Consider the following 27084-nt stretch of genomic DNA (forward strand, 5'->3'; position numbering starts at 1 on the left):
CAGTGAAGGACTATGGCCCCTATTAAACTGCTGAACACGGGAAGTTTGGCTTTGCAGAGGGTGCGGTAAGTGTTCAACACTGGCCAGGGTGGCAGCATGGTGGCAGCATGGTGGCCATAACAATGGCTTTGCCCCAGACCAACCTTGGGAATTTATCTTGTTTGTAAAACATGGTGTGGGCGGGAAGAGGAAATAAGCCGAGTACCTGTTGTGAACAGGCAGAACACAAAAGTTTGGGCCATCTGTGGGAGACAGAGACTTGTGAACAGCAAGGTTTTGATCTTCAAACCATAAGAACTGATTTGTTTCAACACGCAGTTGTAGGGACGGTGCCTATCTGCCTTACCATCTCACTGTGCGCGGTGTTTTGTTTTCCCAGGGTTCTTCCTGTGTCAAAACCAAATCTGTGAGACATGCTTGAGTAAATATATTAACTAACCACTTAGGAGGGGATATTTCCAGCCCAAACTGAAAGGGCATGCCACCTTCATAGGGCAGTGTGGAAGGATGCAGGTAAGACTGGAGACCAGCTGCTCTGTGTGCAGCAGAACTGCCAGTGCCTGCTCTTCCATGACAGTCATGCTTTGTCTCTCACACTTGCTCCTTTCCCTTCAAGGTAACACTTCTCCTAGATCCCCTTAATATTTCAGTCAGGTAATGGACAACATAGAGATAATCTGGAGCTACTGACACTCTAGCAAGATAACAGCTGGCAAATTAGCCCCAACAAATCACAAGCAGCAGTTGAATTCTGCTGCTTTTCCTGACACTGGGAGCACAAATCTCTCAGCTTTCTAATCTGTCAAGGCATCAGTTTTAAGCAGTTTCCAGGAAATTAATTTTCTGTAATTTGAAGGAGATCAACAAACAGGTTTGAATCATTATCAGCAGGGGACTGACAGAAGGACAGTAGATTAAGTCACATATTGCATAACTGACTCACTGTGTTGCAATAAACTTTATTCCTTGTTAGAGTAGGACAGAGCTGCAAATGAGCCCTCAGGCCAAAGCAAAGAGGAGGGATGGCAGTGCATCAAGACACTAATACTCTGTAGGAGTGAGAGTGCTAGCTAGTGTAACTTGTGAGAGCCTGTAGGGTCCGAACAACGTGGCCAAGTTGGTTTGTGAGCATGACTGTCTGCTTTGGGGTGCTCTGACTGCATTATGTCAGAGGTACTGCATCACTATCCTCACATGCCAGAGTACTGTAATTCAGCTGTATCTTCTGGCACAGTAGTACTGCAAAGTCTACTTTTATGGTTGTGGTGTTGTTTTTTTTAAAATGAGGCATTGTAGTCAACCTGCAATTTTATACTGCAGTGTAAATGTGCATTTCTGATAACAATACCAATGAAATATCTGGAAGAAAACCCACAAACCTGAAAATCAGCGTTTGCCTCAGGTGAATATGGGAGTCCCAGATACCGAGCAGTATAAACAGGGAGCAGGAAGTGGGCTTTGCCCTAAAATACTTGCTGGTGAGCCTCATCTTTGTAGATAAAGGTACAAGGAAGTACAGTTCCCTGAGGCATATAGCAATTTAGTGGCAGGCAACAGCCAGCGCACTGGAGAACCCTGCTTATGCATGCTACTACATCTAGAGTACCATCATCAGCAACCAATATTGGAAATACCCATGCTGCAGTAAAATGCTGATTAACTAATCACTTAATTGGGATAAGCTACATTAACAAACACTGTAAACCCCATCCAGCTTTGTGGGTCATCAAACAATATTTGTGTTCAATAAAATAATAAAAAGATTTAGCAAGTTGCCATCATGCCTTTGGCATATCCTCTCCACACAGCATTCACCATGTGTCATGCAGCACCATTCCCTAGCAACATGAAGCATTATTATTAGCAACTTAAGTCCCAAGGTTATTAGTGAGCTATGAACTCATAATACTCAGAAGATAAAGTGCTCTAATATTTTTATTGCTCTCATTCACCAGCTGGTGTTTTAATCATAATACGTTGTCTCATTAAAAATCATTACATTAATTCTGTATATGCTTAGGATCTGCAAAGTCTGTTGCACATTGGCCTGTCACTCCCCACCCCCCAAAGTCAGCTTCTTCTAGTCTCAGAGTGGTTTCAGGTTTATGTTCAAGCCTTTTCTGAGGAAAAGTTAAAAAGGAATAACTGTACACACTAAGTTTTCCCCTAAAGTAGAAACAAAGCCTGCAAAACGAAGGTCTAAGCAATTGCAGTGGGCTGTGTGCCTGGTTCGGTGGAAGGCAGGCACGCTGCTTATGTTTTACCTTTAACCTCCAGGCTTTGAGCTCCCAGCACAGCAAAGCATTTTTCCCCATTTTCCCCAGCACAGTGATGCCTCAGCCTTCTTCTCAGAAATGCTGGTGGCTGGGCTGGTATTTGCTACATGGGACCCACACATTCACTAGGAAGTTTTTAAGAAGTTAATGAAAATAAAAAAAAAAAGTAAAAAAAGTAAAAAAAAAGTAAAGTGTTGCTGTAGAATAAAATCCTCCAATCCCTTGACACACAGTTGAGGACTGCACCCATCCACCCCACAACTAACTTAGGGTAAGGGAAGACCTTCAGCACTTTGTGCTCTGTGTTTTCCTGGTCAGCTACAAGCCAGGTCCCTCTCCTCCTAGATGAAACTTCTGCTGCATGTTTTTTTGCTCTTCACCCTCATTAGTCTGTTTCTGCTCTTATGCAAAGTACTTCTGAGTCAATTTACAGGGGCTCAGGTTTGGGAGGAACTAGTTTTGCTGAGAAATTGCCTTTCCTGCTTTTTAGGACTTGCTCTCAGAGCACTGCTCTTCGTGGATATGGCTACTGCACACAGCGTGGGATGAGGCAAGGCAGCCTCCTTCATTCAGGTTGCAGATTCAGACACACAGAACGTCCAAAAGTTCTTTCCAGCTGCCGAGTGCCACAGCTCTGCTGGTGCAGCACTGCCCTCAGTCATGGTGCTGGTTAGATGTTCGTTCCCCCACCACAAGGCTGCTAACTCACATCTCAACAGGGAGCACTGAATCACATTATAAATAAGAAGCAATGAAGCAAGTCAGGACAAGGGAGGTTTCCTAACAGCCAGGATGCCGATGTTCAGAAGCTGTGCAGTTTAATGTGCACTATAATATGCAAGACACCTACTAAATAGAGCCTGGACTGCTTTCAACGGGATGCCCACCATGAAGGGGAAGGCGAGCCTGCAATCTGACCTTCTCCTAATTCCAGTCATACACAATAGACAATTCCCAGTTCATTCCATCAAATGGCAGGATTGTGAGTCCTGTGGAATACTTCTTTCCCAGTGAATGTGGAAGGAATGGGAACTGATACTGCGAAGGCCTTGTGTCACTCCCCTTCTTGTCCATCAGCCTCCAAAAGGAAGCACTGTGGCTTCCTCCCGAAACTCTGAACAAGCACCATGAGGCAAATAAAGGTGCCTCCAAGTCTCAGGTTAGACAGGCAGAGGCGGTAACCTCAACTCACACCATTTTGGAACCGTTGTGCCTTTAGAGATCAGCAAGGGCATGATGAGTCTCTGTCCCACCATCCCACCACCTGGGCATGGTCCTGTTCTAGTGACAAGGTGGGACAATCACTGGCAAACTGGTTTATGGCCAGGCTGGTAAATTCACACAAACTCCCACTGGCTGGCACAGATCAAGTAGCTGAAATACCATGTCACAGTACTGCCAGATCCCTCCCTGCACATCCAATCCCACCGATGGTACCGGTGGTATTTGTTTGTATATAGAGATGTTCTGAATCTCACCAGCCTGAACCATAGCGTTTCTCACTACAAAACCTTCCTCTGACATTTAACCCTTGCATTTTGTCTTCTTGAGGTAGCAAAAGTATTCACTGAGCAGAGATGGTTTTGGTTTTGCAGCTTTTCTTACAAAGGCTTGAATTCACGGAGCCCACAGACTGTGTGGTTCACTGTCAATCCCTCAGCACAAGCTACAGGGTTATAAATTCCCCCGCAAATGGAGGACGGCTGTCCACTGGGACCAGGGGAGGTCCTGGTTCCATGACCTTGACCTGGCTCAGTGCAATTCAGGCTAATCCTGCGTTTGCAAGGCATCTGAGGAAGAAGGTTCTGGCTCACCTGCAATGCCAGTCTCATCCCCCTGCCCCTTCCTTTCTGTCATTGAGCCTTCAGCAGAAATCTTCTGGGGACGTTTCTAATTTAGCTCACCAGTTGTCTTCCTATTCGGCATGCAGCAGCAACTTTCCAATTAGCAGCTATTCTTTCACTGTAGTCTACACTCTAAGACTCATTATTCTAAATTTATCTACAAATTGAACAGCCCTCTTTCCATCTGCAATCAGGCCAGGTACTAGCATGTTCTAAACCCTTCCTCATCTGACTGCATTACTGCTCATTAATTTTCTCCCTCGGTGTTGTTATTCGGGTTTCACAACACTGGGATCTTGCCGGCTGTTGACACAAACGACTTCAGCTGAACAGCTCAGCCCTCTGTGCCTGGTCTGTCCTATCAGTAAGACAGGCACGTTGGTGTTCACATACCTTTGGAAAGCTGAGTCTTATTCATAAAAGTATTGTGTATCACTATGTAAGAACATCAGCGGAGAGGGTTGTATAAACATTTCTAGCCTAATTTCACTTTTTAATTACTTTTTCATCCTTATTTTTCTAGCTGGAACATGACAAATTTCTGTCTGAGGCTGCATTTAAGAAACATGAGCACTAGATAGATGGTTAAGACAAGAAGTAAAGACAAAGGAAGAAAATACATCTTCTCCTAACAGGAGAATACCAAAACCACAAATGAACCCCGAAGTCCAAAAATATTCCAGTATGAAATATCATGTATGGTTTGAAATCTGAAGACACAGACACTCAGTGCGGTAAACCTCTTCACTATGTGACGAAAATGAGTTGTAATTTGTGAAATTTAAAGAAACTCTTCCCCAAAACGTACAAAACACATTCATATCCAAGATCAACAGAATCCAGACCTTCAGTCAGCCTGGCTTTCTCTTACTCGGTCCACTTTTCTTTCTGCTTTGACACACCTTGCACAGCCCCTTTGTGAACAGTTTGCAACTCTCCCCTGTGCCCTCCACTTCTCGTGTTCCTGCACCAGAGCCCTGTGCGAGCAGAGGCACATGGACTTAGCCAGACCTTTCACACCCAGCAACTACTTTGTTTTTGGACACTACTTTCCCTTGCAACATCTCTATATTACCCTCGCTATATGAACAGCAAGGGTATACAAAAATCCAAATGCAGTGATGAAATGCAGCACGAACCGCACAGCTACCCCAGTGATTCTTCCAGTTAACACCAGATTGTGGCTTCACCTTACCTCGCCAAGCATTTTTCTCACCATCCTACCCAGTTTAAGATCCGAATTTTGTATCCAGATCTGGTGTTCAGCAAAACCCTGTCATCTGCAGTTTTCTCAAAAAGTCACTCCATGAAACAAAGGACGGGTCCCTGCTTGTCTTCCCTGCCCAGCTCCCCCTGGACTAGGGCACCTGGCCACCTGCAAAAGCAAATAAAACTGAGCCCTTTCAGGCTGTGCTAATTTAATCTTCCCTTCGCAGAAGATGATGAAAGTGAGCAGGAAAACACTATGCATCCATGTACCACTCTGAAAGGCACCAAAACCCGTTTTATGAGGGTATACATTTTCTTTCTGAAAGCTAAATAGCACTGAGAACACTGTAACACTTTCAGCCTGAAGAAACCTCAATTTTAAATACTGTTTCCTTCAATCTTCATAGACTTCAAATTGAATGCTTGTGTATGCTTCCAGTTGAAATACCATTATTTTAACTGCCTTAAAATGCTACTTCCAATTTTGATACTAAAATTTTCCAGCTCTTAAACTCTGAATCATATAATCTATTATAGCTTTTATCTTCACATAACCATTTCAGGCACAATCTGTGGATATCCTAATCTTTCCCTTTCTAACACCATAATCTCCTGATCTTTCATCAAAAATAAAAAGAAACAAACACAGAAAGAAAGATTTGCAAAGCTGTTCTGTGCCTCCTGTTCCATGTTAGCAGTTGCTAAGTCACTTTGCAAAATTATTAAACAGCTGAGCTTTTCTGCTTTATTTGATGTTTTCTTTTAGTTGTGCTCCCTCTGTTAACCTTCCTCTGTTGCTTCATTATGCATCATTTGTTCCTTCAATTCCTAGATTAGTTTCGCAGTTCTTTATTACTCCTTGGCATAGCTTGCCACAACTTCCCTCAGTGCCACACTTACAACTGGCATATGATGCTTTATTGCACTAGACCACTGTAATGTGAATGCAGAAGATTTATTTTCCAACACTTCCTAAGATTTTTTTTGCCAATTATACCAGATGGGACACTTATATGAAGCAACCTTATCTAACACTGAAGCGAGCCCTGCTTGGAGAACAAAGCTAGACTACAGGATCTCCAGAGGTCCCTCCCAACATACCATTTTCTATTACTTTAATTCCAATCTTCCCCTTTCTTAGTTCCATCTAACTTTTTTCTTAGATCCTTCTCCTGCCTTGCCACCGAGTCTTTCTTTCACCACAGGCAATATCAACTCCTTCTTGAAAAGAGCGTGTGCCCACACATTGATGAAGGGCCACACTCACAAGACAGTAACTCACGTTCAAATATCCCCTGCCTACAAACTCATGCTGCTCTCTCATGTAGCAGAAAAATGCTTTATGCATCTGCCACAGGCGACTCGGGGGCTTGCTTCTGATTTCTTGATGCACTTCCACTTTGCACAGAGCACACAGCAGGAACCAAGACCGAGACCTGCCTTCTTCCAGGGAGTGCTCTCGCTGCTGGATTGTGCAACATGTTCTCACCCTCTGGTTTGCTCTCCATACCTTTCTAGGTGCACACTTGGCTATTCCACTGTGATATATAATAAATTGGAGGGAAGAGATTGTCCTGTCACCTTTCCTTTGCTTTTAATGGTGAGTTACTGCAATTATTGGGTGCACGCACACTCTACAGTGTCTGTTTAAGGGGGAAAAAGAAGTCAAGAACTGCTCCCTCCCTTCCTTGTCTTCCTCCCAGTTGTTCAGATGAAGCCAAAACTCGTTTTCACAGCCGCAGCAGAGCACACACACTGATCATTTCTTCAGCGTGGTTCCAAGCCAGTGAAACAACACTGGTAACTACTTTTAAACTTCGTTACTGGCACAGAAAAGAACACTTGGATTATTTGTCACTTAGAAACTAGTTATAAATAATAACTTCTGTGTCCAGTCAAACAGAAAAAGCTGTGACTAATGCAGAGAGGCCACCATGTTTACATCTATGAGAAAATGCCATGTAGGACTAGCAATTGCTTGCATCTAAATGCTTCCTCAGGGCCACTTCTAAGGAGAGACAGAATGTCACACTTAGGTGTTTCTGTCCTGCTTATCAGGCCAGGTACGAACAGCATGTGTAGGGCAATGAAGTAGATCCTGCAAGCTTATGGCTTCTGCTGCATTATGTAATTAAAAACTTTCACCTGTCCAAGAGGAGCTTATAAGGAGGCGAGACTCACCTCCCTCCACCTCTGCAGATCCCGCTCAGCAGAAGGGCTGCCTCACCCAATGTGCAGGTATAAGGGTGCAGGACAACAGTTTCTGTTACAGCCTTAGGACATTACTGCCAGATAAATAGCTAGCACTGAGGTCATGTGCAAAACACAACCATGGCCTGAAAGCTTCATAGAAATATCTGAAATTAGTATTAAACACTTTTTTTTTTTTGATAGATGAATTTCTTCAGTACAAACAACCAGATGAAGACTTTGAAGGAGTGTGCGAGAACATAAGTGGGAAGCTCATGAGTGAGCAGGGTGGCATTACCATGCCCCAAAGTGAATGTTATCTCTGCACTATGAAAGAAGCTAAAAATGATACCTGCCAACTATGGAACTTTTGCTGTTTGAATGAATAAGAGATTAAATAGCTTCATGAAATGCCAGAAGAGATGAGTAATTATTCAGCAAGGCACCTAGACCAGATTAATTACAGCTTGGAAAGAAAAGTCTTGACAGGGATGTTTCTGTAAGTTGGCAGCACTGAAGGAAAAGCCTTCATGTTCTAGCTAACCAACAGAATAATCATAATAATACAAATAAATAAGAAAATCTGTAACCATCACAACAAAACAATAAAGAACAAGCCAGCAAAGAAACGAACTCCCCCCCAACGTCACACTGCAGGAACCATTGCTTCACAAAGTGGATCCAAGAACTATTTAGTTCACACTTTCTCCTCTAAGCCAGGAAATCCAGCTCATATTTTTAGAGGTACCCCAAAGTACTTTTAGCAGAATATTGAGTTTTATTCTCACCTATTAAAATATTGCAACAAACTATTAAAATAGTGCAACAAAATAACAAATATGCAGAGCCTGTTACAGAAAATTTAAATCCAGGAACTATGAAGGGGAGAACCTTGCGTGACATCAAGGAGATATGAAGGATATGATTACCTTGAGATTTCAGAAGAAAAGTAATTTCATTTCTCCCTCCCCCCACCTTCGTTTCCATAAGATATAAAAAGATGTTAAAGAAACTGAATTATCTTCTGCTGGGGAGAAACCCGCTGTACCACAGCGGTCTCTCTGTCTGGAGGTAGAAAGATTGCTTGGAGACAATTACACTACCCTTAATTGCAGTGACTTACAATTGCAGTACAAGGACCCCTATTGTCACCATGTATTTTAGTAAAGAAAATACCATACACTTCAAGAGCATGTGATTACCAGACTCCTGTCGTATCAAAATTAAGCATCCAGTGTTTTCATGAGCTTTTTCATCTTACAGAAGCAATATCAAAATACACCATGATACTTTCTTTCAGAATGAAAATCAACAACCTTTTGCTTTTAATGAAAATAAAATCTAAATTCAAGAAGAACCCCAATTTACTGTGATTTTAATTAATGCATGCACTCCGAACAACTGTCAGCAATTAACTTTGTTCCAGCAGCACTACATCACAGTGTATCTTAAAGCTAATACAATTTTAATAACTTTACTCATAGAGATATAAAATTCACTTTGTCTCATCTGAAATTCCCTCTCTATGCTTAGTCTCCAGACAAAATTCAGCTTTTCAGTTCTCCCAGTCTAGTTTCAGGCAACCAGCAAACAGGAGATCTTCCACTGTGATACTTTCAGAAGTGTTTGGATTTGGTTTTACAGACTTACCGTGCCACACCTTAGCAGGATTACAACTAGTTTTAAACCCTCTTTTGTGAGTGAGCACTGGCTGGTCCAGGTCCTGGGATCCCGTACTGCAGCCATGCCCACATGAGGGCCTCCTTTTCTGCTTTCAGACTCTGAGGTGTAGCTGGTCACCGCCAGCACCCCATGGAAACAACCAAACTCAACCCAGGCAGCCTTCACTTACCTCCAAAAACCACTGAGCTCCTCCAACACTAGCATTCCTGGGCTGAGGAAGGACTTGCAGCGTGGAACAAAACAAGGGAAAATCTGCAGGAGCAAGGAGAGGAGCAACAGCAGCAGAAACAACCCCCCAAGCAATTAGCGAGGTCGACACCCAGCTGATACTGTCAACCATCTTCTGGCTGGGCATTTATTGCCTTGCTGTCTGGCTCCTTCTGGTGTAATACCCTCACCCCAGTATTACTTTACCTACCCTTCCACTCTTCTTCCTCTCTGGTAGAAAATCCTCAAAGTCTTACCCTAAGAACTAGGAAAAAAAAACCCAAACTCTGAAAGACCAGTGAAATCCTCCTTTTTTTGAGGGAAGAGAAAAAGATTAGTGATCATCAGAAGAACAAGCTTACTGCTGCTGCAGCCCCAGTTTGCCTTACCTACACCTTAGGTATGATTTTATATCCTTCCCTTTTCAAGTCTTCACTCTTTGGAAGAATAAGCATTTCTAGCTGCTATGATTTTGCAAAATTTTTAGCATATATGGGCTTTGTTCCTGTCTGGTCTTTAATGCCATCATTAAAATAATAACAGCTGAATGTTCAGGAAATTATGTAAAAATAATGGTTAGATGGAAGTCTGAATATTAGGAAACAAAAACAGTTGGCTTAAGGTATAAGCTGTTTCAGAGACTGATCTTCACCTGCAGACAAGCTGTGAAAATCTAGACTTCTCAGCTCAGTTTTGGCATGAGGATTGCCAATGTTGTTGAAAGCAGCCTGGAAGATGGGACGCAGCACACCTGTGTTTGCAAGGACAAGTTAAGGAAGGCCAGTTTTCCTTTTGAGGGCTGAGGCAACCATATGTGCTCACTCAATGATCTTCCCTTGTAAAAGAAAACTATTAAAAAGTTTTGTTATGAAAAAGGAAAGAACACATGTTAAAGGGCATGCTGTCATGTCTGATTAATAGAGCTTTACCTTTCCAAGTAAGAAAACAAACAAAACCCAAAGAAACCCAACATTAAGTTTTATATAAAATTAAAAAGAAATGAACAGCCAGGTCTGCAACTGACCACCCCACAATCCACAGTTTGAATTTTAGGTTTATTTCAAACACTTTTTTTTTTTTTTTCCTTTTCCACAGATTTTCTTTCTGCTTAGAGATCCATAAAGAAAATAAACTATTAGAGTTGACCATTTTCCATCTTTCTTTCTAGTTAAAAAACTATTAGTCCAGGTGAAAATTTCTGCAAAAAACGTTTGACCTCCTTAGATATCCTTATAATTCTCTTAGAGAAAGAAATTAATCATTTAAAAAACCACCCCAAACTCTTTCGAAGCAGCTCTCTTTTTATATAACATTAAAAATCCCCATATTCATAGGCTGCCTTTGTCTTCAAGGATTTTCTTATCCCCACATTTTTGTATTTTTTTTGCCATTTCAAAATCGTGCTTATGGAAACACACCACATTTTGAAGTCCTCATTCAAAGGCAATTCACAAAGACTATCTCCTCGGAGTCTGACACCCAGCTGCTTTTCTGCCCTTCTGTGCCTATACAGGTAGGTGGATTTTTGCCTTCAGCCAATTCCGCCTAGTGACAGCAATTAGTTGGTCAGTTAGCTGTGGGCATGCTCACAGCTTTGTCAGTTAAATTAACATCGATAAGGGGATAACATCAGGTCAAAGGTTTGTTCACCAGTCACACCAATATTTCATTAGGTTAAAAGAAATGTCTTGTTTACAGGGATCATTAGGAAGAAAGAAAAGACCTTCAGAGCTATTGTGCTGTGGTGAAGTATCTTCAGGCACAAGGTGACAGCTTTGGGGAATAGCATAGACAGTTTAATTGCTGGTCACGGGGTCTGAATTTGTTTGGTATTCCCCAATAACCACTGTCGGGTGTGTTAACCAGTCAGCAGGTATTTAGTATCGACCTCTGAGTAACACACTGAGCAGCTCTAGATCGCTCAGGCTGTGTCCTCTTTAAGGCGCTCTACTCCCCATCTTCCTTTTCTCAGCCACAAATACTAACATGAATTAAAAATCAATAATAACTTCATACAACATTTCAAATGCAAGTAATGACTGGTTGGCTCAGCTAGCAAGATCTGTTTGTTATCCTCCGCTGCTGCCTGGCCACATGGCTCTCCTGAGGTGTTGATGCTGTGTAGGTAGGTGCTAACAAACATGAATATCTTGCAATTTCCTTTGAATAAACTGAAAATGATTAAATGAATACAATAAAAATGAAAAATTTACGTACTACAGGAACGTAATATTGCTATATTTGGCAATAAATCTACCCTTGATTATAGGGTTTTTTTGCTAGTGCTCACTGACTGAATACAGTGAGCTGGCTTCGCTTTGTATTTCTAGAAAGTTTCAGCCCTGGTGAGGCTTTTCAATGGCACAATTTTTTTGTGTAAAGACATCTTCTTAATCAGTTTTGTTTCTGGTATGAAGTGTGATTCAGAAATCAAATCAGTCCCAAGCAGTCCGATAAACATTTGGTTCATTTAATCTTATATGAATAGTTTTATGTAAGGAAAACCTCTTCACACTACAGATTCCATCAAAAAGCTCTTGCAAGCGCAAGCATAGCCTGGGTGTGAGCATGTACTCCAAAGCCATGCTTGAATTACTAGAGCTACACTGAGGCTGTGCTGCTGCTGTTGCCAGAACCTCTAGAGAAATATCTTACTGTTATTAGCACTGCTCTAAGCCACTTTGAGATTGTTTTGTTGAAAAGACAAAAGTTCAAATCCCCCTTTGGGAGACTGTGGCCCAAATCTTCTCCATGGCCATGTTTTTCAGCACTTTGTGACATAGAAAATAATCAATTTTTAACAATTCTTTTTAGGGTGTATTTTTCTTCCTGACTATTTTCTAAAGGGTAAAATGTCATTGTCTCCTTGAAGAAATATCATTGACGTTCTCTTTGCAATACTAATGTGGTCCTTTTAGGTCATTTTATTTCCTTTTCTTACAAATTAAATTGATTTCCAGAGACAGATCTCTTCAGAGATATTCCCATAAGATCTCTGGTTAGATTAAACCAGTACTTGAAACAATAATGAATCTGTTTCTGAAAAACAAATGTTTGTCTCTTCCAAATTGTGCCTGGAGTTCCCTTGAGCTTTACAATTCAGTGAACATTAATGTTACATAGCACAAATAATAGGACTTCTCTGAGAAGACAGGATGCAGCTGCTTATGCTTAATTAAAACTTATAAGATTTGGTGTGCTGCTTTGATCTCTTGCTTTTTTTTTCTCCACCTTTTGAGCAAAGCATCTATCAAAGTTTAAATATATGCTGCATGTTTGTCTCGGTGAAAGTCATGCATAGGAGCTGTCTCTGAAGCTTTCAGAAGAAAAGGGCGATTCCTGTCAAGGTGAAAACATTGAGGTGCTGAACTGTGTTTGCATTACATTTTTAGATCCATGTTAATAATATACATGGCTTATATATTCACATGATTGCAGGCATAGACAGTTTGCACACACTAACATGGCCAAGAGCCATAGAGAACAGGTGTATACCTCATTCTAGTGAATATCATTTATGCAAGAAGCCTATACTACATTATACACAGTATGCATCACCCTACAGAACACTGATAGAGACATTGGGGCAAGGCATAGGACAAGAATTAGAGGCCACATAAAGATGCTGCTGGAGTGGATGAGAGTCCATAGTGCTGCATGAGCTGTAGCAACAAGGATCTCATTGCTTTCATACCTACTCGGGAGGTAGCACAGCTCCTAACAGGAGAACACTGCTGAACACCGTTTAAGGAAAAGAGGTTGTGCTGTACCAAGTCAAATCAGAACAAAAGCAGAGAAACCTGCAGTTCTCCCACTCCTGTCTGTATTTTGCAAAAGGCATAGCTAGGCTTGTGCACTGGAGTGTGGGGCAGAGCATCCGAGCTAGCAAAGAATCGGGGGAGGTGTATGAACTCAAGCACAGACAGACGCAGCAAAGCCACTTTAAACCCTGAACTTGAACTGTCTCTCTGTCCAGTGGTACACTGCATGGCACTGATGCAGCCATCTGGAAATAGCTTGGGAATCTCTGCACTCTCCATTATGCACACTAGATAGGACCTTACATTAACCCCTGCCAGTACTGGGGCTGGTCTACAGCCCAAGAAGCAAAGAAACTTGAATGACATCTTTGGTCTCTGCATAGCACATACTACTCACTAAATTTAAATTTGCCTGAGGGTGTCTCTTGCCTGCTACCAGAATTAATTTTCTTTATCTTTGCAACTGGGCCCTGGTAACCTCTCTAGTAAAAGCAAAACCAACGTCATACTACCTCATTCTTTCAACTCAGTGTTTAGATTGTCATGTTGCTGTTTCAGGCAAGTACAGTCCAAAAATAGCTGTGTTCTGAACATGACTTTGTCCAGAATAAAGTGCTCAGTGGGTTGCTTTGATCAAGCCACCTGGGCTGAAGAAAAAGAAAGAATTCACTGTAATTTTAGCTGGATTTGTCTAAAAACTCTCTTCAAAAGATCAAATGTTCATTTACCATATCTCCAGCCGTTGCTGTTGCCATGAAACATTTAATGGAAAGAATACCCAACTCAGTAACTTTTTATCTTTAAGAGTTTTTCAATGAGCAATTATAACATAGAATAAAACTTCACTTTCTGTTGGTTTTGATCATTATCCATTTCCTAAGTCATTGCAAACCTAACACAGTCACAGAAAAATTATCTGCAGAAGGGGGAAAATCACCTCTGAAAGAATAACTAAGAACATATGAACATCTTAAGGATCTTGATTTATTGATGGAAACATTATAATGTGAATAATTCTGTGTGATTCATAGCCCTTTGAAGCCAATGGAAAAATGCATACTCAAATTCTGATTGGCCTCCATTATATATAAAATAATCTTTAGTGTTACATTTTCAGAAGTGCCTGTGTGATTACGGAAGTTAAATCCCATGGTGCTTTGAAAGCATTCCTCTTGGCAATGGGTTTTGACTTGAAATCTCCCTCTGTAAGAACAGTTGCCTGCCTTGTGAGCTTGATCACAGGTTTGTAGGGGAGACACATCCAGCAGTGTGAGATGAGGCGAGCCTTGCTGCCCCTACGCCCCGGTGTCCCCACTCTTCACAGCCCCCGCAGCCGCTGGCAGTACCTGCCTCCCCATCAGTCCCCTCCCACCCCTGGCCCAGCCGTTGCTGCAGCAGCACAGTCATCGGAGGCTTTCAAGTACCTCCCATCCTGCCCTTATTTTGGCTTTGTCACCTCCTGTGACAATTCTTCCCTCGCCGGCCCATGGCCCAAGACCCCAGTGGCAGTGCCTGCCTGTGACCCAGCCCAGCCTCAGCCCGTCCCCATCCCTAGGGAGGTGGTCAATGCCCAGGGCCACCCAGTGCCCTTGGCTGCCCAGCTCCTGGCTGGGGTGGTGGGACACAGGAGAGACCCTGGCTGCCCAGCTCTGCCCTGCTGCCCTGGGGACCCCTTGTTGCTGCTGGTCCCCCGGCCCCGTGCTTCCCTAGGGATCCGGCTTCAGTGCCCGAGCATCTCTGCAGGCGGCAGGAGGCACAGGGGGCTTGCCCTAGCAGGGCACGATGGCTAGCTTCAGTCACAGCTGGTCTGCGTGCCGGGGAGAGTCAGGGTGGAACCCAGAGCTGTGAACCCCCTTAAGATGTGTAATGCTAGGCATAAAAGATGCACAACCCCACTAGTAAACAAAATCTTTAGCCCGTAACCACTGCCCTTCAGAAAAGTGGCATACGAGAAAATTCACTGAGGGAAGCACAGAGGAAAAATCAGTTTGGGGTGAAAACAGCACTGCTTGAAGTCTGCAGGAATTTGCTCTGGAATTCCCCACAGCCAGGATAGGATTTCATCCTTTCTGTTATGTTTTGAAAACAAAAAAGACCCATCTTTTAACTATCACCAATAATCTTGCATCAATAATCCTGGCCAGGCAGCCTCACTGTGGCCTATGTGTTTCTGCGCCGTGGCGCTCGCCCACACTGCAGTGGAGGCCAGGGGGGATCCATACCATCAGCCACGGGCGTTCAGAAGTAGCTTTACTCAGTTTTTGTACTGAGTTTCCTTACTGGAAACTGTTATATAAGAGTTTATCTTTCAAGATTCATATGGCTTAATTTTGAACATTTGCCACTTAATTTAAATACCACCGAGATTACTTTTCTCTCTGTCAGATCAAAAATGTTGAGGGTCACAACCTACGAAGAGGATTGAAGAGTAACAGAGAAAGCGTAACCATACATACAGTGGTATTAGCAATATGTACTGCTTAAAGCTCTTAAAGACAGAAGTCACTCCTCATCCACAGACATGCTGCTGAAGGTAGCATCCAGGTACTGGATGAGTGTCACTTGTGGTTTTTTAGCTGTGGATAACAAGACTTTCGGTGCTACAGTCTCGGCTTGCTCTTGTGGGTTTTTAGAGGCAGTCCTTTCATTCTACTAAAAGCAATATACAACATATGCAAACGGAATTTGTGCCTTTTTTGTTGCCATCCAGAAAAAAAATGCAATGGCGTGCCCTTCTGCTGTGTAACCTGTGCCACAGTGCAAGAGCTGCTTGGTTTATACTGAACCATTGTTAATTACAAATTGCAAACGTTACTTTAAAGGGCAAGTCCTCAGCCTGCCACAATTTAGCTCCCTGTTTTAAATTCTCTTTTTCCCTGACACATGAATTCTCAGGAGATTTCTAACACAGCATTTTAAAATGAAAGTTTCTGTTTTTACAATTAGTTTTGTGTTTTGGCACAAATTTGACAAGGGGGAAGATGGCTGTGCAGAAGACAACCAAACTGATGTATTATGAAAGACATTAGCAAGTATGTAAAAAGATTAATCATTTTTTAGGACAACCCTGGAGTTAGGGTGCTAATTTGATAAGTAAAATAGCCGCATCTTAGTAAATAAAATAATTAAAATGCTCCTATGGCACAGAAAATGTCATCCACTTGCAAGGTGTGGGTATCACAATATAATAGTCTGGGCTTTTGATGGGTGGAAGTTTACAGAATTCAAGCACCATCTGATGTTTCCCTTGTAAAATGATCTGCTATGTCATTTTTCCAAATTACAGATAAAAAAAAACAAAAGCCCTTGGACACCGCAATTTTGTTGAAACACAGCATGAAGAAAGCTTAAGAATGTATAAAACCCCACCAACATTCAAGGGGCTGTGTTATTCAAGAAAAATCTGTCTTTGCTGAGTGAAGCAGACGTGCTATCTAGCAAACCATTTAAAAGTATTGGTTAGGGACTTCTTGTGCTATATGAAAGCTGTTCAACTTTCACTTTCTGCCAAAACTACTCCATTTTGAGATTTTCACAGCCTTGGTACTTATTGTTTAAATTTGTTTCATATTACAAACCTCCTTCAAAACAAGGTGGTTACCTTTCAGTCACCTAAAGAGACGCCTTCACATTTTGAGATTCACTTTGTTGGCTGTGAACTGGGAAAAACATATCAAAGCAAATGAGCACAACTGGGGTTTTTTTCTGTTTAAAAGAAGAGAAAGAGGTAAGCTCCTTTATGAAACAACTCAACTTTTTACATCAAATCTCAGTAGCACATAACAATTAAATATAAATGCACATGCCAGGCCAGTCAGGAGTTTGCATGGCATTATGTGCTGCGTGTGTAGGTACGTAAACAAGTGGATAAATGTTGGCATTCTCTACTTACTTTTGGAAATTTCAGATTGAAGACAGAAAACCACAGAAGCAAAGCAGATGAGCACCCTGAAAGATTCAAGGCGAGCTTACAGAGAGCGGGTGGACCGAGTGCACAACCAAACAGGCTGCCAGTTGTGGTCAGAGTAACAGTTCTACTGATGGGAAACAAACCCCTGTATATTCTTTTCAAAGAAATATGATTTTATCAAAGAAACCTCTGCTTTCATCAGGTTTGCTCCCTGAAAAGAAAAAAACAACAATGTTTGCTTCATCCTTTCTGTTTAATGGTGGGGAAGTGCAACATTATTCAACCCTTTCCTAACGGTATTCCTGTTTTAGCCCTCTTTAGTAAGCTCTTCATCAGACTGAGAGTCAGTCAATGCACAAAAGAGAAAAACCAACAAATGATAGGTAGGAGAATATTCAATACCATTGATAAAATGTTCAAAATTACAGTTCACATATTTCAATTCAAGGGATTAACTTACAAGCATCCTTAAAATTGTATGCTTTGAAACTTGCTTCATAAATGAGGAAGGAGATGTTCTGCTTGTCTCCTGACTCCTGGATCTGGAGTTTACAGGATGCTGAAACCACAAGATTTGCAATAAAAGTCTAATAGCTAACATCCGTAAATCACATCACCCCATTTCACAAATAAGCAGCTGAAACAGAACTTTTGCAGACCAGATTCTTAAGATTTCCAGACTGCATATTTGGATGGCCAATAGCCCTGCAATCAGGGTTAAGATTTCCTGACCATCTAATCTACGAGGTGAGACCCAGATTTCTAACAGCACTCGTCTGCTGGTACTAGCTCATCGTACCGTCAGATGATTTTAACATCATGTGCTGAGTTTTTTTTAAAATTATACCCTCTGTATTGGTGCTGAAGTGGGAGCTGACAGCAGATGCATATATATTAATATTTGGTTCATACCGGGAGAGTGCTTTGGCAGTAAATCTCCAGTCCGCACCCATTTCTTGTGCTGTGGCTCACCTTGTGAAGCTGTCTCAGAGCACGCAAACCTGGCTCCTTTTTTTTTTGTTGCCTTTTTTTTTTTAAATCTTCTGCTATGTGTTTGTTTAATACATATTTTAAAAAAATGCTTGGAAAACAGCATTAGCTACTTGATGAGGGCTTTAACAATTTACATGTCTGTGATGCTGAAAAGGTACTAGATACCTATTGGGATACCTTTGTTAATTCATTCTGCGTTAAAATGCTGAAACTGATTTGGAGTCTTACTTGGCAGTTTGGTGGGGTTCCTGTTTTACAGGTTCCATTCATTTCAAGTTTTAATATGTTTTTCAATTTAGATTTAATAAGAACAAAACCAAGGGTTAAAGGGAGACAGCATTCTGGGTAGAATATTCAAAGACCTTAACCATAGGTCTACATGCAGTCACTCAAATAACTACAGTATACGACACAGGTATCTAGGCTGCCTATATAACGATTCATGCACAATGTTGCTTCGGTAATGCAGAAACAAAATTTAATTTTTTTTTTTTAAAGATGTTGCAGTGGATAGGGACCTATCCCGGATGTGACAGAATCTGTTAAAACTTGTCCCAGTTTGCCCTGAGCTGGTAGTACATTAAGAACAAACGTGCCCTAGCTGTCAAATGTTTTAATTCCACAAAAAGCCAAAAGGCATACCCAGGGAGCACCTCTGCTGTGATTGAACCTCTTAGAGGCAGCCAGCCCACCAGCCCAGGCAAGACCTGGTGTGAGCTACCCTCCTTGCTCCCCTGCCTCCACAAATACATGTAGTGTGGGTGCTGCATCCACAGCATCAACTGTCTTGTTCTGTAGATCTGCTGCTATTGCACTGTTCTACTTGTTAATATCGACATAGCCATCTTCGGAAGAATTGGCACTGTACTCTTGAAAACATTATTTTGGTGGCAATCTACAGTGTACAATGGGGAATAGGGCAGGGACAAAACACAAGCCAGAGTTGTTTCATCACTGAGAACACTAAATAACATGGGTAAAGGTATCTTTGGCAGGGGTAGGGGGAGTGTAACACCATGCTCATCCAGTCTTACTGCTTCCAGCATGACCTCGGCTTCAGCACACAGTGCTGCCCTGTGTCACGAGATTGTACCAACATGAGGTTGAGCCTAGGAGGACATCTCTGCATGTTGATGCTCCTTTGTATGTTGCACTGTCCTTTCTTACTGTGGATCATGGAGAGCAAATAATTTTTTAGGATCTGGCTCTCAGGTAGCCAGAGAAACCACCTTTTTGGTCTCCAGTACCTTCTGAAGTTAACAAGGTGATAGTCATCACAGAAGAAGTTTATTCTAGCTAAAAGAATGCTGCAGAACACAGAAATCAAAGGGAAAGGCAGCAGTTTCCAGTGGACGAGGGAGGGGGGAAATCAAGCAGAATGTAAAATGCAGGGAGAAAGCAATTCAGATTTCTGTGTGCCATGTACACAGACAGTAATTGCTAGTTGCACATCGGGCTGAGGGCAATATCTCACAAACAGAATTCATTTCTCTGACCTTGTGCACATTTCTTTCTCATGGACTGGATGTTTGATTGTTGCACAAGGAAAGTGTGGAATATTCAATAAACTTATTGTATAAAAGCAATATGCCTTTCCCTTGCTGTAGGATGCTAAAACACTTGCACAAAGATAAATATATTAGTTTTGTGCAAAACAGTGCTGTAGTAGTTTGAGGAGAGTATGTGGGAAATATGAGAGAAAACCTAACAAGGTTTCCTATTCTATGTCTATCATCATGGTATTTGAGCATGTTCCATAGCTAATAGGATGGTTTGGGGTCTGGCAGTGGTTCTGAAACTTACTTGTATGGAATTGATGAAAAATATGAAGAATACATCTGCATATATACAAAGGAATTACAATTCCTGCGTATTAGGGGAAAAACTCCAGCAAACCTGGTGTTTTAGTCCGAGTGTTAACATTTAACTTTAGTGCCTTCCTTCCTTCCTGGAGAAACAATTAGAATAGGAATCCAATTCAAAGCCCAAGGAAATCAGTGCTATTTGCCCAAGTATATTAACTTTTGGCTAGATTGAGTGGCTGCAACCCCCTTTTTTGTGGAATTAAAACATTTGACAGCTAGGGCACGTTTGTTCTTAATGTACTACCAGCTCAGGACAAACTGGGACAAGTTTTAACAGATTCTGTCATATCCGGGATAGGTCCCTATCCACTGCAACATCTTTAAAAAAAAAAATTAAATTTTGTTTCTGCATTACCGAAGCAACATTGTGCATGAATCGTTATATAGGCAGCCTAGATACCTGTGTCGTATACTGTAGTTATTTGAGTGACTGCATGTAGACCTATGGTTAAGGTCTTTGAATATTCTACCCAGAATGCTGTCTCCCTTTAACCCTTGGTTTTGTTCTTATTAAATCTAAATTGAAAAACATATTAAAACTTGAAATGAATGGAACCTGTAAAACAGGAACCCCACCAAACTGCCAAGTAAGACTCCAAATCAGTTTCAGCATTTTAACGCAGAATGAATTAACAAAGGTATCCCAATAGGTATCTAGTACCTTTTCAGCATCACAGACATGTAAATTGTTAAAGCCCTCATCAAGTGGCTAATGCTGTTTCCCAAGCATTTTTTAAAATAAGTATTAAACAAACACATAGCAGAAGATTAAAAAAAAAAAAAGAAAAGAAAAGGCAACAAACCACCAAGCCACACACCAGAGGGAGAAAGCTGTAGAAAATCTACTTCAAGTCAAAGGATTTGTAGTTTTAAATCCCTTTGCTACTTCTGTATGTTTTAAAGAAGATCATTAAGGAATTTCCCTCCCTTTTCCTAAATTTATCCAAACTATTACTTTAGAAGCATGGTAAGTATTATTGCTGTTTTCAAATACGGTGGTAGAACTTAACATCTCACTTTAATTAACTGTAAAAGTTCAAAAAGAAATTACATAAAAACATGTCAAAATTAAAGATTCAAGGCTAGAAAAGCAAAATCTGAAACCTTATATATCTGAAAATGTGCACAGCATGTAGATGAAATACTATATTCTAAGGAAGTCTATAAAATTGCTATAAACTCAAAACAGGCAAGAAGGTACTTCTAGAAGAGAAGAAAGATCAAAGGAAAGGATTTTTGGGGCCTGGAAGTGCACTGACATTGTAAGCTCAGTTAAAAATCCATACACAGGAGTAACTCAGAACCGTTTGTTCAGTTGAGCAATGACTATACTTTGTCTTTTCTGCTTAGTATTTCCCAGGTTGAGAATCCTCGGTATTCTCAGCCCTTCTTTGGCACTTTCTGAGGGCTGAAAGCATAAGAGCCACCGGTCAGGCCAGACCCCATGGTTCTTAGCTCCAGCTGAGGAAAAGCAGCCACCTGAAGCCTGGCAGGAGGCACTGCCACCTGTCCTAGTACCCTGACACTTTGCACATTCTCATTCACAGTACCGAACTCTGCAGCCTAGGCTAGGCAGCTCCAGAGCCAGGGATGCTGCTGGCTTTAGTGACCATCCAGGATTTGTTCCTTGTCTTTTGCCGAATTTGACTACTTCTTTGCACCTGGAAATGCAGCATTAGCAGAAAAGCCACGTGTAAGCATGCACACAGAAGACACAATATTTTAAATAGCTCAGGATACAGTTTACAGAACTAGAAAGCTACCTGAAGCCATGGCAACAGATCCAGCTCGGCTGCTGGAACTAGAGTGCCACCTATACCCCAGCTAGGAATATCTAGCTTAGATATATATGTGTGCTATACTTCTCACAGCTTCGTTCTTATAATGGCAATGTTGCCTTAAACTGCCAGGTAACTTGACAGGACTTGTCCAGGAACTCTCTGTCTGCTTTTCCTTGACTTTGTTTTTTCCTTCATCTCAAGCAGAAATTTTAACAGGAGAGACTTTATGGCAAAGGTGGTATTACACAGCAGAGCTTGGAGGAAGAATAGAGCACTCAAAGCAGTTAATGATTGAATTATCAAAGGTTTCCATTTACTGGAAGGTAGACAATTTGCCCTGTCTCTTCAAAAAAACTAGAAAGTTCCCATGATCCAGAAATAAGTGGCAGATAAAAATTTAAAAAGAATCAGTTCTGACACCCATGGGGAAATGACCTCTTCTATACTTTGTAGAGTACATCCTCATTAAACAGATGAAATAGCGTGGTTATAAAAATGTGTGCGTTTTTTTTTTTTTTTTTTTTTTTTTTTTTTAACAGACCTCTTCAAATAGCCTGTTTGTTTTCAATATATTCCTGAAAGGGCATTGCTGTGTGTTTGTCTGAGAAGGTAGAGAGTGCGTTTTGTGCAAGCCAGACAACGATGCCACCAGTCATGCCCAATTCAGTTCTCAAGAGATGTTATCTCCAGCCTAAGGCCTATTCATGCAAGTGCATTTCAGGTATATTCTGGGAAGTACACACCATTACCCAGTCATAAAAAAGTAAGATATATGTAATCAAATATGTGGAGAAAGACTACAATGTTCAAGAAAACCCTGAATTTTGAATTCTTGTTTCAAATGCATCCCGAGCATTTTCAGTATAAGAGATTAAGATAAGCAGGTGATTCACATGCTTTCCCTTTGTGCCCTACTCAAAATGAAGTTTTCTTTGCCTCCTGTGCATCATTAGTTTCTGTTAAGGCAGACTCTGCTTGGCACAATGGTGCTGATTTTTGTTGCTTTGAACGGGTTTAGGTCCCAAGTACTGATATGTTTCGAGCCTTGCAAATGTCTTGAACAAAGATTAACCGGTAAATCCCCATCAAAGATATACTTATGTTTTCTCTAAGCAAAAGACTGAGTTAGCTTTAGTTAAGTTTACTTCACTATGGTTTTTCATTTATTTGTTTTTCTTTTGGAAACATTGCTTCTTCAGAAGCTTAACATCTTTGCACCATACATCTCTATCATATACATGGATAGAAATCCAAAGTAAAACCACTAGAGTGCCTCTTGCATTTCACTGTTGTAATTTACAGACAACTTTTCACTTACTTTACATCTGTTGGTAATGATTCATAGATCTGAACAGTATTAGTAACATACTGACACCTCATCTTCAACTTCTCTCTTCCAACTTGTCTTAGACTTGTCATAGAAGATGATGATGTTCCAAGTGAAGGACATTTTGTGATTTAGCAGATTTCATTGCTTGGATTTGAGTACAACAATGGAAAAAGCACCCTGGCCTGTCTTCCTTGTAAGGGCTATTATGCTGGAATATTAAAGTCCGCCTCCCCTTTACTGATGCAAAAGAGCAAAGACTTAGATCTTCCTTCGTTAGTCAACTAATCCAGACAAAGCAGAAACCATCCTACTGTGCTTTTATTGCTCCTAGCTCTAATGGCTGTGCTGACATTTCCAAAGCATAATTGTGTTATTTCTTGAAATCTTTTTAATTGTGATTTTTACATCTGACAAGCACACTGTTCCTTATGTTAATGGTACATTATGCAACACTCTTTTAATTTCTGGTATGTTTGCTGATTCCAAGATGGTGTGAAGACTACCCATCAGGCACAGAGGTAACTATTTTTGTTAAGGAATAAAGCAAATTGTTTGATTTCAGTTGCCCCAAGCTCATTCTCACCTCAAAATAGTGTCACCCAGGTTTCTGCTTTTGAATGACAGCCCGAGACAGTAATGAGCTACATCCATCAACCGTATTTACATTTTTATATCAGAGCAGTTTGTGGTTTACATATGAATATAAAATATAAGCTTCATATGGAAAAAAATTCTCAATGAGATTTTCACATTTTCTCAATCATAAGTTAACAATTTCCTAATAACTGAATCATGTACAAGAGATCAGGACTGTTCTGCCGAAGGCATATTTGCACAGTATGAGCATTTGCAGATGATGGAAGGCAGAGAGGCAAAATTGCTTCCAGAGAAATTAAAGATGAATAATCTCTGGAGAAAAAAAAAAAAAAAGAAGAGCTGAAGCTGAATGGAACTCCAAATAAGGGGTTTCAGCTAAAAGACCATGTGTTTTGACAGAACATTTACTGAGTGTGCAGACTGTGCAAGGGACCTGAGTCCTCACCAACAACCTGGGTGAGGGACAGCCCGCCAGCGGCACAGTGAGCCAGCTCAGATTTGATCTCCGTGCAAGCAGATTGAACGCAGATCTGTAATTTCTGCTTCTTGTGTCTTCATAAGTTTCTGTATCTGTGTTTGCTGCTTTAGAAATAAGTATTTTTCTTTCCTTATATCTTAGTTTGGTTTGAATGAAGCGTGATTCTGAAGCAGCTGGTTAGCCATGGTGTTCAGTATGCCTGGGCATAGAGAACTCTGATCGGGGCTCTAGGTCATCCTGTACATTGCACCACAAAATAAAACGCTTGCAGCTGAGCTGAGAACCAAGTCTAAGGGGCAAACTGCCTTCCAGTGAACAGCATCAGCCAGGAAAGCTCTCTGGCATGCAGCAAAGTGGGGAATATATAAAAGCTCTAAGGGTCCTGCAACACCGTTTTTATTGGGGAGTTGACTTTTATGGGCCATCACCTGATGACAGCAGAGGATTAATTTAAGAAAATATTACATGTTTTAGATTTTTCCATGGAAAAGATAATAAGTTTTTACATCCTTATTTGGGAATGCGTACAAGCTATAAGAAGGTACGACATGGTGGAAAGGTCAGGTTTGGGGATAATTAGAGTTCTCAGACACTCTTTATAACTTTCCCTAGTTTTGAAAAAAGTGAATCTGCTTGCTGCCATGGCAGGTTGTAAAAAATGTCAGTATTTCACTGAAAGTCCCATGGAATTTGTCATGATTTTAGGAAGGCTTCGAGAGCATCCATAACATGGCTGTGTTGGCTGTGATGATCAGTGCCCTGAGCTACTTTTGCCAGAAAGTTTAAGGGGGCTTTTTCTACAAGTTAAAATCTCTGGTGCAGCAAAAGATAAAAGCACAAATATTGAAGGTTACTCAGGCCTAACCTGAGCAACATAGGGGTACCTACTCCTTGCATACGGAATTGTTTTGGTTTAACCCCAGCCAGCAACTAAGTACCGTGAAGCTGCTCACTCACTCTGTCCTGCCACAGAGGGACGGGGAAGAGAACTGGGAGAAAGGCAAAATTCGAGGGCTGAGATAAGAACAATTTAAAAACTGAAACAAAATAAAATAATAATAATAACAATTGTAATGAAAAGGAGAGAGAAGGGGAAAAGAACAAAATCCAAAAGGAAGGGAAAACCACCCCAAGTGATGCACGGTACAACTGCCCACCGCGCACTGACAGATGCCCAGCCAGTCCCCAAGCAGCCATCAGCTGGCCCCAGACAACTGCCCCTCATCTTATATACTCAGCATGATGTTTGATGGTATGGAATGTCCCTTTAGCTGATTCGGGTCAGCTATCCTGGCTGTGTCCCCTCCCAGTTTCTTGTGCCCCTCCAGCCCTCTCCCTGGCAGGGCCTGAGAAGAGTCCTTGACTGAGGATAAACATCACCCAGCCACAACTGAACCATCAGTGCGTTATCAGCATTATTCTCACACCGAGTCCACAACACAGCACTGCACCAGCTACTAAGAACAAAATTAACTCTATCCCAGCTGAAACCAGGACAGGATGTTTAACCATTTTTTTTTATTTACCACTGTATCTGCAGATTGAGCAGCACAAACATTTCCAGCTTTTTCTCCAGGATGTGAATGGTGCGTCAGAGGAAAGAACAGACAGAGGGGAAAAGATCTGATAATGAATTTCCTTCTGTTTTCATTACAGAAGAGGGCGAGCTGACAAGTACAGCTCTAAAAAACACTGGGTGAACCTTGAAATAGCTTGTTAGTTAAATGTCCTGCTTGGCATTTTGAGCAGAGAAAATACTGGAAAAGAACGTGTTTGAGTAATCATTACTATTTACAATGGAACCTGAAAATTTCTGTCTAAAGTATTCAAACATAAAATTTATTAAAACCCCAGTAAGATAGAAATAAGTGAGCTGTGAATGGTTCTGCAGTTTGTTCTTTTTTTTTCACTTCTATTTCCAATTCCATTTTTGCATGGACACTGTCTTACATCCATCTGTCCTCGGTCTTTTTAATGCCATGCTTTGGCAGTCACAAACATTCCTGCTCTCCAGCCACACTTCCTTTTTCCTGTAATGAGTTGTAGCATTTTCTTGTGTACGAGGTGTCTGGGTGATGTGCAACACACACATATGCAGACTGCTCTTATGTTCACTGACTCCTTGTTTTTAATGTGAATTCATCGGGGGGATACTAAGCAGCTTGGGCTTTGGTGATTAAGCCAGCAAGTGAGAAAGGTAAATGCTGGTGTTTGATTTATTACCAGTATTATAAATTCTCATGGTATATCGAGAACTATATAATGCCACTGAGTTTTAAACATGCACATTATACTTAAGAGAAGCTGCCTAGAAACCAATTACATTGTTTTTCCAGACCCAGTTTAGACCATATTCCTGCAAGATATACAAGGACCTGAGACTTTAATGTTGATTTACATAGCATATGGCTAAAACATTTCACTACAATTTCTTTTATGAAAAGGTATGCAGGTAAGTGAACACATTAATAGGAAAGGCTCATAAAATTGACTTCTTTAAAAATAGAATCAGCTGATGCTGTTTTTTCTTAAATGTTTACTCCCTCTTTTTCAAAGATATGGATACATATTATGAAACTTTTCTACATAAACTGCAGTTAGAATTTTTTTTAACCTCTGCTCTTTTTTCTTTTTTTTTTTCTTTTTTTAGATATTTTCAATTGCAAGATCTCCTGTGGTTAGAACAGTCAGAGAAAAAAACCATCCAACTAATGTGAGGAAGGTTCGTGATAAAAATCTCAAGAACTGGTAATATGGCAAATGCATCTACTCAGAATACAAATGATATATGAATGTTTGAACAGGATATTAAAAAACCCTATAGGTATATGCAGTATAGTAAGGATGACTGAGGTTGTCTGTGTTTTGTTTGCCTGCCCGTCTCCCATCCCAGACAGTGTTGGATATTTATGAAAAGAGTGTACAGAACCAGAACAGGCAGACAGTGTTTTTGCCCATGG

The sequence above is a fragment of the Falco peregrinus genome, chromosome 11 (genome assembly GCF_023634155.1).
Source record: "Falco peregrinus isolate bFalPer1 chromosome 11, bFalPer1.pri, whole genome shotgun sequence".
Classification (NCBI taxonomy): Eukaryota; Metazoa; Chordata; class Aves; order Falconiformes; family Falconidae; genus Falco; species Falco peregrinus.